Genomic DNA, 13,903 nt, shown 5'->3' with positions numbered 1-13,903 from the left:
GTCTTCATAACCACTTTTCTTCAGACACTTCAAGCTTCCTTCTTGTTGATTTCATTGCTCTTAAGTCAGGCAAAAGATTTGGCAACAAAATAAATATGGCTATTTCAATAATGATTGGAAGACTTAAACAAAAATATATATTTCTTTTAGGAGCAATCATGACATGGCGGTCCAATGACCTATAATCCAGGTCGCTTGTGGCATAACAAAAGACTTCATATGCTTCTTAGTCTGTACCGCAGAGGAGCGCAACTCCATTAATCATGACCAGTTATATGATCTCTAATGAAGTTCACCTTCCCAGCTTGGTTTCATAAAGTCAGTTGTTGTTGGGCTCCACTATAGAATTTAGATAGGTGGTTTCGCGCTACAACGAGGATAATGAAGGTGAGAAAACACAAGAAGAGGGAGTTGAATTGTGTTAGCTTTTTCTTCATTTTAACAAAGTCCAATGTTCAAAGTCTGAAACAATGTTCCGAGTCAAATGCAGCGGATATGAGAGAGAGAGAGAGAGAGAGAGAGAGAGAGAGAGAGAGAAGAAAGAGACACAAGCAATTATCCTGGTTCCTTCCATAATCCGGAAGTAGTCCAATCCCCCTTGCACTTCCAAAGAGATTTTTCATTATAATCACACAAGATTACAAATGCTCAAGCACACAAGAAAGAGACTTCAGATGCTCAAGCACACAAGCAAAAGACTTCATATACTCAAACACAAAAGCAAGAGACTTCCTAACAAACAGATTACAAAGAATAAGTTTGGTTGAACACTTGATATACAATCAGTGGTGTTCACAATACAAAATAGTTTAGACTCTAAGACTTAAGAATTTCTATGATATGAAAGTTTATAAGAAATTCTAAGTGATTTGATGCGCAATGATTTTGACAGAGTTTTGGCATTTGTAAAAATATTGCAAAGTCTTTACTTATCTTCAAGTCTTCATTCCTTTATATAGAGGTATGAAAGAGACGTTGAAGAGGGGACATCACATCAAAGAGTCGTTGGAGAAGCTTGATCAATCAACATTGGTTTGTTGCTTGATATGGTTAATGTCCTAGGAGGAAATAATTTGAAAATCATTCCTTGATAGGGAATTAACTGTTCCAATCCAGTAGAGACACAATTGTAGCTTGTGCTATACGCATAAAATGTTGGAGTAGTTGAGGTAGTTATTGTACAATTGTACTATTTGTCCTTCATTGTCCTTTCTTTGAGGATAATCATCCAAAGCCTTCTAATTCTTCATAATAACCGTTGTTTCAGTCTTTAATCACTTTTGCATATTTGTGTCTTCAAATATCTGTAATAACTGACTTCAGGGTCTTCACTTCACCTTCTGATGATCTTCAGACTCCGGGTGATCTTCAGACTCTGACTATCACCTTCTGGATGGTCTTAAGACTTTGACTTCTTCAGACTTTGACTTGCAACTTGGCTGCTCTTAAAAATATCTTTGTTCCAATTTGTTCTTCCAGAACCAATGCTTTGCTTTAAGACATAAATTTTAGTTTATGGTCCTGCACACTTGAACAAATATTAGTATATTTAATTGCACTTTTAATACATTATTATCATCAAAACTAAAGAGACATTATTTAAACTCATTTTGTTCCAAAAGAAAAGGCACATTTCAACATTTTTCCATTCATTCTCATGTTTAACATGTTAAGGATACTATATTGATTGAATATACATGGATTTTGATGGGATCAATAATTTTTTTTTATACTCCCTCCGTCCCATTTTAAGTGACACAGTTGACCTTATCACACACCAATGCACACTTTTGATCTTCAATTACTTTACTAATCTATTAGAAAAAATTATACAAATTTGATATTTTGAAAATACTCATCGAGACGAATCTAACGACATCTTATATGATAGTATTATTTATCTTTGTATATTAGTAGAAAAATATGGTCAAATTAAGTTATGTTAATATTGCACATTTTCAAATGGATCATCTATTATAGGACAGAGGGAATAGCAAATATGGGATCAAGAGTTAATTAAACATGTTGACGCAAACCTATAAAATAAACAAGTTACAACACAATTAGGTGCACCCTCCGGTCACTATTATAAGCAAAAATCAACATTCTAGGTTCATTCATTAAATGGTGTAATTGGTATTTTTGGTGCTAGCGTGAATTAATTTAGAAGAGCAGCTCTAAATTTATGAATTTGAAGAGTCATTGCCACGTTATGAGAATTAATGGTTTGGCAATAAGTTGGAGAAGCATCTCAATTTCTATTGGCCCATAAAATTGGTGTTTGAAATAAGAAACGATATTTTATTTTGACTTTAATTTCAAATAGTTGTTGGGAGTTTAAATTTATTGGGACTTTAATTTCAAGGAGCTAAGTCAATGAAGAGTGTTGAAAAATATGACTCCATCCCAATCCAAACCCTCAATTTACAAGATGTAGCCGGTCATGATGGTGGTGTGATGAGTGACATCAGTCCTCCGCACCACCTCTAAACGCCAGATCTGTCGGCGCTGGCGTTAAGGTTGCTACTCTCCGATGGTCTTGTGTGTTTTGGTTGTTTGTGTTCCTCTTCGAAACGGCGGCGACTTTTCCGTTTTGAACTCTTGCGTGTTCTACTTTCCGTTGGTGTGTTGTGGTGGAGTAGGTCACGGTTTTGGCGGTGATAGGAGGTGAAGGTGGTGATGACATGGTGATATTGCAGTGGTGGCGACGATGCTATTTTGGTGGATCAGTGGAGAGAAGAGTCCGACTTGTGGTGGTGTTGTGGTGGATCTGGAATCTGTGGTTGCGGATCTGCGGTGTGGTGGTGGATTTGTGTGGTGAAAGTGATGAAGTGGTGATAGAGAGCATCAAGTTGTTTTCGTTGTTGTCTTCGTGGTGGTTGTGTGGTGGCTAGGGGTGTGTGGTGGTAGTTGATGGGAGGTTCAGTGGGGTTTATTGGTTTTTGTGGTGGCTAGTGCTGTTTTTGGAGATGATTAATGGTGGTTTTTGGTGGTTAATGGTAGTTTTTGGTGGTGGTGGTGGTGCTTGTGGTGACTAGTGGTGGTTATGATTTTTGTGGGTTTTCTTCTATGAGTTTGTTGTTGATGGAGTTATCAAATACACGAATGTTAGATAGTGTGGTTTGTTTAAGGTGCGGTTACATGGGTTTTTGGTAGGTTTGATGGTTATTTTGGAGAGGTTTTTAATGGTTTGGCACAAGATTTGTTCTGCTATTGCGTAGACGTTTGGACTTTGGTTTTTGGAGATGACTTCTTGGTTTGGTGTTTAGTTTTTATTGGTTTCGAGGGCCCTCGGTGGAGGGTGTTTTTGGTTTGCCTGTAGAAGTTTGTATTTGATACATGGGTGTTTGTTTGGGTGTTCCGCATATATACGGACACTTTTTCTTTGTATTTTGCTCGTTAAGTCTCCTAGCTTAACATTCCTTGTGCTTGCTAGGATTCTTTGTGTTTTAAATAAATTTCATTTTAACTTCTTGAAAAAAAAAATGAAGAATGTTGAAATGGTCATTAAACTCATCTAACTCTAATAGTCAGCCCAAAAAAAACTTTAGATAGGTTGTTTTATAATCGGTTATTTACAGTAGAAACTCTTTAATTTAATACTCGGTAAATTAATAAACTCTCTAAAATAATAAATTTGTCCGGTCCCGACTTGGGCCAATGTAAAAAATTGAAAAACTCGATAAAATAATAAGATAATAATTTTTCGGAAGATCCCTTTATAATTTTTGGTCCCAAGAAAATCATAAATTAATAATTCATAGAAACTGAAAAAAAAATATATTAAGAATACATTGAGCACATTTGTTCCCCTTGTTTACATTTACTATACTTCAAAAGTCATTATTGATTTCCAATGCATATGAACACAGTAGTTACTAATTTACGTTGAGTCTCAAGATTCGCTGCAACGTAATTCTAAGAGGCATAGACTAATTTGCCTTTGTGTTTGGTATGTACAGTATAATTACTTAAAAACTCTTTAAATTAATAATTATTAATTTATCGATAAAATAATAACTCTTTAAATTAATAAATTTCTCTGGTCCTGACATTATTAATTTATAGAGTTTTAACTGTATTTTCAAGTTTTAAATATTACCACTAGCTTTTTAATATTCTAAGCAAAATATATTAAAAAGTGTGCAATCTATCTATCTATCTATCTATCTATATCTATCTATCTATATATCTTTGTAATAGAAGCTTGAGTTGCTCATGTGCCTCTATTGTGCTTATGTGTCATGCTTTAGAGAAGCTTCTCATCTCTAATTGAACAATATTCACCCAATAATAACCCATTAACTTTTATAACTCCATTTGTGCACCTTATGGCATACTAATTAACTAGACCATCTACCCGTGCTGCCGCACGGGTCATATCAATTTGAAACAAATCATGCACATAAGCTGACATTAAAATGGTTGCGGTGCAACATAAAATGTTTGTAAGAAAAGTAAGATAAAAAAATACTTCATGTGGGTAGATTGCGGAAAATCTCCTTGTAAACTACATTATAAGTACTTTCCATGCATTGACCATCTCTTGGAAACAAAACATGCAAATAACATGAAATTAAAAAGCTTGCAGTGCGAATTAATTTTTTCTGCGTTCTGAGCTATCAGCTACATAATAACCACCATTATTTTATCATGACAACATGTTATAAGCAAGACTTATGTCATTGAGTATATATCAGTTTACAGAAACTTACTGTTAGTAATTTCAGTCAACGGATTGCGACCTCCGTTCGTCTTGCGCTTCTTGTTGGGCAACATCGCGTAGCTAGAAAGGAACAATCGACAAAGCAAATTTGCATGCAATGGAAAAAAGAAAGACTTATGATTAAGCCAAAATCGTAAACTTTCTGTTTAGTAGGTTTAGCTCCCCAATGCTAGAACATCAATAAATTTCTTTGAGCACCGAGCTTTACTTTTTAGTTTAGATATACACAATTATAATTACCTGATTGTATAATTGCTCACTGAATATTGGTTATACAACCTGCATTGAATGGCGTGTGTAGGCAGAGCAAAAGGCAGACTTAATTTAATGTGTTGTTTTCCAATGTGAATATTAATTACCATTTTCTTTGAGTGTATTATAATGTCAGAAGCCAAAACTGCACTACTCCAAAACAACTTGAGAACAAAATGATTACTGATGTAGTGATATGCCAAGACTTTGCAAATATTTGCGGTGACATAGTCCGTTCATAAGTCTATAACCGCATCTTTGTATATCCATTTTGCATCTACATGTTGGAGATGGATTAAACATATATAAGCAGCTATAGGTCGCATATATCATGAAACTATTGTTTTAAAAATGATAGTGGAAGCACTAAACAGATAAGGTAATTTTGAAAATATACTCGTAAAAAAAAAAAAAAAAAAAACTGCATTCATTTTAGACTAACAACCGCTATCTAGGATGGTGCTTTTCTTATTGGATACCATTAGTTACATATGTCTAATCACCGCGATTGAGGATATGATCTTATTAACAAATATGAATTGGAATTAAGAAGGAATGTAAGTTAGAAATATTCTTTATATAATCTCTAAATTGGAAGTCATGATTTATTCACCACTAATTGCAAATAGGACATACATTCTAATTTGATGCTATTTTGTAAACTAACTGTTAATTTCATACGCGACATATGACAAATCACCGCTGTACATGATTATAGATGCTTATAAATGACAAATACGAAGTTATCAGTATCATAAACTTGGTAATATACATCTGTTTACAAAGTCTGGCAGCAAAAATGCACAAATTCGACAAATAAGTTAGTAATATGGTTCTAATCCGAACTTGTCTTTATGTTCCATAGATGTTGTGGTTGACAACTGTATGGTGCCTTATAAAGCTAAAAGACATACTACAAAGGAATTGAATACTTTACGAAATCATTCAAATTTAAGCTGAAATAAGGATATCATTCGAAATTAAACAAAGTACGGATACGAAATGTCATACACCATAACAGGCGCTTAAAGGAGCACGAACAAATAGTACTTAAATAAGATAGAACAATAGCAAATAAGACAAAACCCATAATCCAGACAATTGTAAAAATAATGTAAGAAACGGACTGGAACATGACACTCCTCTTGATCTTTAAGCTCAATCTTCACACATTTCAGCTTGACATATTTTGTTGTAGATTCGTCGCCATCCAACTCATAAGCCATCAGTTCAGAAACACCCTTCTCAGCTGATCTTTTCCCCACCAGTTTGCTGCAAGGTGTATGTTCATCCTCTTTGCCTCGATCATTCAGCTGGATGACATTCGTTTTGATTAGCGGCAGATTTGGATGAACCAACACCCTCAACCTTCATTATACAATAAACAAAATAAGTTTTTGACATCTCTGAATTCTTTAAAGATAAAGGAAACACACTTGAAAACATTAGTTTAAAATGGCGGTGATTCTAAACTAAATAATAAACCATATAGAAATATAGTGTACTTATAAAAATTAATAAACCATATAGAAATATAGTGTACTTATAAAAATACTTCTATAAGACTGAATTTTACAAAGAATTCTGAGTACATAAGCTGACACAATTACTGGTCTATTGGTTAACATAAATGGTACATGCGTGAATAAAAGACCCAATTTTATTATTATTAGTGTTTCTTCTACAAAGGAAAAAACTATCTGCCAATGCTTCTACAATTTTACAGATGCTACGGATCTAATAGCAGTAAAAGTAGATTGGCCACATAACAAAATATACACAGCTAGAATCAAAACTATAAGATAACAACAAAGTTGCTTTGAAGCCTATGGTTCTAAATAGCGGTGATTATTCATTGATTAATAAGACATCTGCTTCTAATTTCCTACTTATGCATGTAACCTACATTTATATCAACACAGAAAATATACCTAACAGAATCGCTCAAAGTAACAACGTTGTCATCATTCACATCATTTTCATCTTCAGTAATTGACTGCACAGCAATAAAAACAATGATTATACACAGTTTTTGCAAAAAATGCAATTATGAACCTTGATATGGTATTGACATAGCACCTTGATATTATGAAGAACCATGAACCTTTTAACCACATCCCACTCATCAGTGATTCGCTTCACAGCATAGCTGCGCCAATTGACCTATTTGGTCACCAAAATCGTGAGCAAACAACATAGGGAGCATGACAGAAGCCTGTACGAAAGAAACAAAATGATTGTGTGTATATATATGTAAAGCACGACATATTAAAACAACTTTAGTATACTCACCCAATCAACATCATTCTCAACCATATATGTTCTATATTTCAACCTCAGCTCATTGATCCTCCTGTCTATGTCAGTTGATGGATTGGGATCCAAAGGTGCTGCAATAAACCGTTGAGATGTTAATAAACGAATTATTCATAAAAAGTAAAACCAAATCTCAAATATACAAAACAAAACAGCAAGAGATAGAATGTATAATGTGCCAATCAACATCTGGTATGAAAGAAAGGTCTGAATTCCATTGTGTGCCATGACAGAATGAAACCGATTGGAATGTAGGGAAATCAGAAAGATCAGTCATATTTATACTATCGTATGGTGCATTGCATGGGTAACTGTTACATTGAAAAACTGCAAAACATTAATAGCAGATGCAGAGACTATTCGTATTCACATACAGGTTGTATGTCAAGAGTCTAGAGAATGTAAAAAGCTCATTTAATAGCCAGGAAGGATTGTTAAGCGCGCTATTCTAAAGAGGACTTGATTTGAAATTCAAAAATCGCATTAAGTGAGGTTAAGTCATTAATTTCCCGCTCAAAACATAGGATTAGGGTTTTAGAAGTTTTGTTTACATTGTAGTTTAGGATTAGATAATAAGGATTGATTAAAAAGCACTAGGTTCAATGAAAAAAAGCACTAGGTTCAATGAAAAGGTGAAACGAGCAACACCCCTTTAATATAGTGCAACCTTTGAAATTTTTCTCATCCTTCAATTGAACAATAATAAAAAAACGGTTCTGTAAATTAAGTATATAAAGATGCCTTATATACAATCTTCTCAATACATGGACGATATGAAATTTTAATTTGAGAGGATTTTACCTATTGTTGAAGATGAATTTTATCATGTTTTTGTGATCTCAATGTGTATTTTTTTTTCTCTCCATTGTTCATATTATGAAATAATTCTTGAAATTGTAAGATGTTAATCAAGTTCATATCTTTGTTGTTAACTTTAGAGATTATACGATACTATGTTGATAGTTTTTGTGATGCATTTGAAAATAAGTGAATTATAATGTTAGTAATACAATTGATAACAAATCAAATGAGGTGATGGTAAAACAACACTTGCTCAATTTTAGATTGATCAAATATTTAAGCTCTACTTTTTTATTTATATGATGTTTGTTAGTCTTCCGACTTTCTTTCATATTTTATTTTATCTCTTAATGTGTATGAAGAATTTTTTTATGTGAATTAGGAAAAGAAGATAAATGATACTTCTATTTTAATTTTGTTGCATCGTTGTTGTTGAAGAAGAAGTTTATGAAAAATGGTTGTTCATCATCACTTTCTCTAAGAGATCATTGCACGGTACCTCTTCAATTATAATTTTGTTGCATCATTGTTGCTCAAGAAGTTTATGAAAAATCGTTGTTCGTCATCACTTTCTCTAAGAAAATATTGGATGGTAGCTCTTCCATTTTGTATTATAATTTTTCTTCTCTTTTTTACTCTTCATCTCTTGGCTATTCTTTAGTTTCGATGATATGATAGAAACTCAAGTTACTTTTAGGTCGACCAAATAGTTTAGATAAAATTGAAGTCTATATCAACGTAGTGATAATTATTATCATCTATATTTATTTCTTTTTATCAAAAAAGTCCGTATTTATTTTCACACTTATATTTTTATTATATTTTATCTATTTATCATGTTTATATACTTTGGAAAAATATGAAACACAAATGTTAAAGCTCATTATATAATAACTTCTTTCTCATAAAACTTTGCAACTTAAATATTTTAATATTATGTAGAATAAATACAGAATAAAAAAATAATTTTTGTAGAAAAATGTTACAAATGACAAAATAAAATGATCACTCAAATAATATATTTAGCCAAAAAATAATTATATTTCTTAAAATACTAAGAACAATTGGTGAAAGGTTAATAAAAGGTTGTAAGTTTTTTTTTTAGAAGGAATAAAAGGTTGTAAGTTACAAATTAAAATAAATTGTATTGATAAATCATTAGTTACATTTTTATTAATTACTAATGTCTTATTATATTTTTAAAATGACTTTGTCGCATCAAAATTTGACCTACTATTTTTACATATTCCCTAACTATGATAATTTACTCACTCATTATATTAATGAGTAACCAACAAAAACACTCATTATAATAATGAAAAATTTAATGAATAAATTGGTTAATTAGTTACAATTGTTTAGTAAGTTTCTGTTTTAATATTAAAACTCTTAGATTTACCAAATATTCAAACCCTGCTTTTTTTATTGATTTAATGTTTATTAGTCTACTTTTCTAATTTTCTTATTTCCTTTTGTTACTTAATTTGGATATTATAATATTTTCTTGTGAATTTGAAGATGAAGGATAAACAAGGCTTCTATTTATGAATTAAGTATAATATAGAATTAAGTATATATTAAAAAAATGAAAGCTACAATGTATTTAAATAGTCTAAACTTATAGTCTTTATGTAAATATTAATAATATAAATAAAAGTTCAATTAATTTTTATTCAAATATTTTAAATTTAATATGGAAGATTGTATCTTACATAAAAATATTATTTTAGTTTTTAAAGGTGAAGAAAACTATCTATCATTTTTTTCCGTATAAAAACAATAACAAAGATATTATAATATAATTGAGACATGATCATCGATAGAGAGAATTGAGAGAAATAGACAATTGTGCCTCTAAAAAAAGATATTGAGAAGACTAAAGGATATGATCCAAGTTACACATTTGTAGTAGTTTGCTTAGGAAAAACACTAATGAATCGATACAATAAAATGTATTATAGTCCCGAGTAATGCAGAGATTGTACTAAAATCATATTACATATGTTTTTTAAGTTCAACCTTTTTATTTTAATAAAAAAGTTGTTTTGCATTTAGCACCAAAATGCTAAATATAACATGCATCCTTCGTATGAAATAATGGAACTATAATTATTCATATTAAATTTTATGAAATAAATTATTTGTAAAAGGGATTAAGATGAATTTCTTTTTTTTTTTTTTTGAGGGGAAAATGAATAATTATTTTTTTTTAAATCTAAAAACCATGTTGTCATGAAGTATTTGAATGGTACATATGAAAAATAAGTCATTTGATTTATTTATTTTTTGAAATTGAGTTATTTTCTTCTATTTTCTCTAAATAAATTAATTTCATTAACTCAAGTTAGAATATAAATTTGATAATATCTAATTATAATTCATAATTTTTATCTTTCTAAAATCCAAAAATGTATTAAAACAAAGGTAAACAAAAAGAGGAGATATAAATTAAACCAAGAAAATATATTAATTTTTTTTATTAATTTCTATTTTTTTTTTTGAAGAATTTTTATTAATTTCTATTGATTTCTAATATAGGTGAATGACACACTGTTTATGCCAAAAATAATTTTTATCTACTCTATATTCACTTGATGAGAGAATAATAAGTTTAAAAATATTTTATAATAGCCATGTTTTTTAATCAAAAAATAATTCAATAGAGATCCACCAAATATTTTATTTTCAATAAATTTTAAAAACAAACATTATAATCAAACTCGTGCAACGCACGGGTTGTATACCTAGTAATATTTAAAACTTGAAAAATAAATAGCTGATCACTAATGCAACATATGTGAAGACTTTTTGTCTTTCGGAGGTCAATTATTCGAGTTGAATGAGTTTAATAAACGTTTCAACATTCTTAACACATGAGCTCCTTGAATCAAAGTTGTGACTCCAAAATTAAAGTCAAAATAAAATTACATTTCTTATGCCAAACACCAATTTTATGGGACAATAGAAATTGAGATGCTACTCCAACTTATTGCCAACCGTCCAAACCACGAATTCTCTTCAAGTGATAATGACTCTTCAAATTCATAAATTAAGAGCTGTTTTTCAAAATTAATTCATGCTAGCTGTTGTTTTTTTTTTTTGGAAAATGTTAACTTGTGCCCTTAGGGCACAAGATAAGGATCTTAAAATAGAATTTAAAAATAAATGTTGCATTGAAAATATAAGTTTTGAAGTTTTTAAGGTTATGAATGCACAATTTCCAAGATTAATTTTCTACATTTAGTTTCTTATCTTGTGCCCTTAGGGCACAAGTTAACAAGACCCCTTTTTTTTTTATCTTGCTAACCAATGTCTTCAGGGCAATGATTAAGGGATCTATAAATATAAAATTTGTCTTGAAAATATAAGTTTTGACTTTTGATAAAGTGATAATTACACTATTTTTAATAAAAAAAAGTTACTTGTTTTGGTTGCTTAACCAATGTCTTGAGGACACTGTTTAGTATTCTACTTTCTTTTTTTTTTTTTTTCATAAGTTTCCTTCCACGCGTTTAATGAACTCTTAAACACATCAGATTTGATTTACACCAAATCACATACTCCCTCCGTTATCAATTATAAGTAAATTTGACATTTTATGTTCATTCAATTAATGATGTATGTGATTCATATTATACCACATACATCATTAATTAAATGAATCTAAAAAGTCAAATTCATTTATAATTGACAATAGAGGGAGTATCATTATTATTAAGGACTAAAACAAGGGTTTACTTGACAATTGCTTCTTAGAATAGTTCCTCACACGAAAAGACCATTTTTAACATGAAACAAATGTATTTTGTTTTTCGGAAAGAAACATGAAACTTAGAATAAGATCATACATTTTTGGACCATGACATATTATACCTATGAAAGATAGGTTTACCTTTTTCGTATTTTTCCCGACAGCAAGCGACGTTTTTGGGTTGGCATGGCAGGCCCCTCGACATGACAATGCTATTTCCTTGCAGAAGATACACATTTATTTTTAGGAATCATGTGGATGAATTGTTAGCTATTTTAGCTACCACGCATTCAGATTTTTTTCCCCTCCATCAATTACACGTATATAGATTTCAGATTTATTTGGAGTTTGGAGAGTGAGCAGTATAGAAACCAACTTTATCGATTAAGAGTTGGGTGTAGTTAATATTCGTTATTAGGACATTCTTATTCGGCTGTGGGGGGTAACATTAGTCTAACCAAAAATTGTTTCATCCAAGAATTGAATTAGATTTTTTCGAACGATTTGTTTGCTCATTTATTACTCGAGTTCAATTGTTTGGTTTCTCTCCATTTTCTAGATAAAAAGAAGGCTTAATTACACTTTTGGCCCCCTAAGTTTCTCAAAGTTGTGATTTTGGCCCCCTAAAAAAAATAACTCTTTCCAAGCCCCCTTAGTTTACTTTCTGTTGCAATTTTTGCCCCTCATGGCAATTTTAGCCCCCTAAGTTTACTATTTGACTTGAAATTAGGGGGCTTGGAAAGTAAACTTAGGGGGCTAAAATTGTCATGAGGGGCTAAAATTGCAACATAAAGTAAACTTATAAGATATAATAGACATACAAACCTTTTTTAAGATATAATAGTCAAATCGCATGTTGAATTTCCCTTTGCATGATAAGTTTGATTTTGTGCTTGAAGACTTTTGGCACAAATTGATCAAAATTTATGTTGAAGGTTAAAAATCAAAGACTTTTGGCACAAATTGATCAAAATTTATGTTGAAGGTTAAAAATCAACATTCAAGTACTATTGTTTCATCTCTTTGATTGCTTGAAATGTTTTCTAGAAAACAATTGTCTGATCATCTTTTTTTTTTTTTTTGACAATAATTGTCTGGTAATCTAAAATAGCAAAGAAAGAGAGAAAAAAAATTGAAATTGATATTGTAAATACTACAAGAGTTGTATCTATCTTCGATACTATTAAGTGGCTTCAATAGCCTATCACAGCCACTTATGTGTTTCTAACAACTCCATAGTTGTATTTTACCTAAATTCCATACTAAAATTATTTAATATTTTTCTTTTCTTTTTGTTTGGTACATGCATGCTTTTACCTTAAAGAATAACTTCTTTTTTTGTGAATAACTTCTTTTTTTGTCACCATTAATGAAAATGACTACCTCTAAATAAAATTAATAAAGTGGCTATGATTTTTACCACTAAATAAACATAAAAAAGTTGAGTTCAGTTCCTTACGGAAATAATTACTGGACATGTTTTACTAATGTCCAGTAATATAAAAACAAATTTACATTATAAGATTGAATCTTTTATTTATTTATTTTTTTAGTACGAAGATTGATTCTTTTAAAAGTTGGAATATTAAAACAAATTAAATTACGTATACCTACAATATGTTCATGGTTGTTTCAAATTTTTAAATTAAATGACACAAATTTGAAGGTGCGTCTAATATAAACATCTCGATCTTAAAATGATTTAATGATGAACTTTTACAACTTTTGATAAAATTATCCTTTAAAATAAAATAAAAATTAAATTTTATAATAATAAAAAATAAAGAACAATCCTTAATATTTTCTTTACAAAAGAAAACTTAATATTTTAAAACTTACTAAAAGTAGTAAGCGTCGTATTAAAAACGTAACTAATCAAATGTGGGCAGTGTTAGGGAATGTCATGGACAACCAAACTTGAGGATATTTAAGAATTGATTACCATTTAATTAATTAATTTCCTTTTGTGGCTCCACTAAAAAAATAACTGTACTAGCTCCACTAAAAAAATGACACATCATCCATACAAAGTTTCAAACCAAGACACAAGTATGCCT

This window comes from Medicago sativa, chromosome 4 (genome assembly GCF_051527215.1).
Source record: "Medicago sativa cultivar Bolivia chromosome 4, Bolivia_mono, whole genome shotgun sequence".
Lineage (NCBI taxonomy): Eukaryota > Viridiplantae > Streptophyta > Magnoliopsida > Fabales > Fabaceae > Medicago > Medicago sativa.
This window is presented reverse-complemented; position numbering follows the sequence as displayed.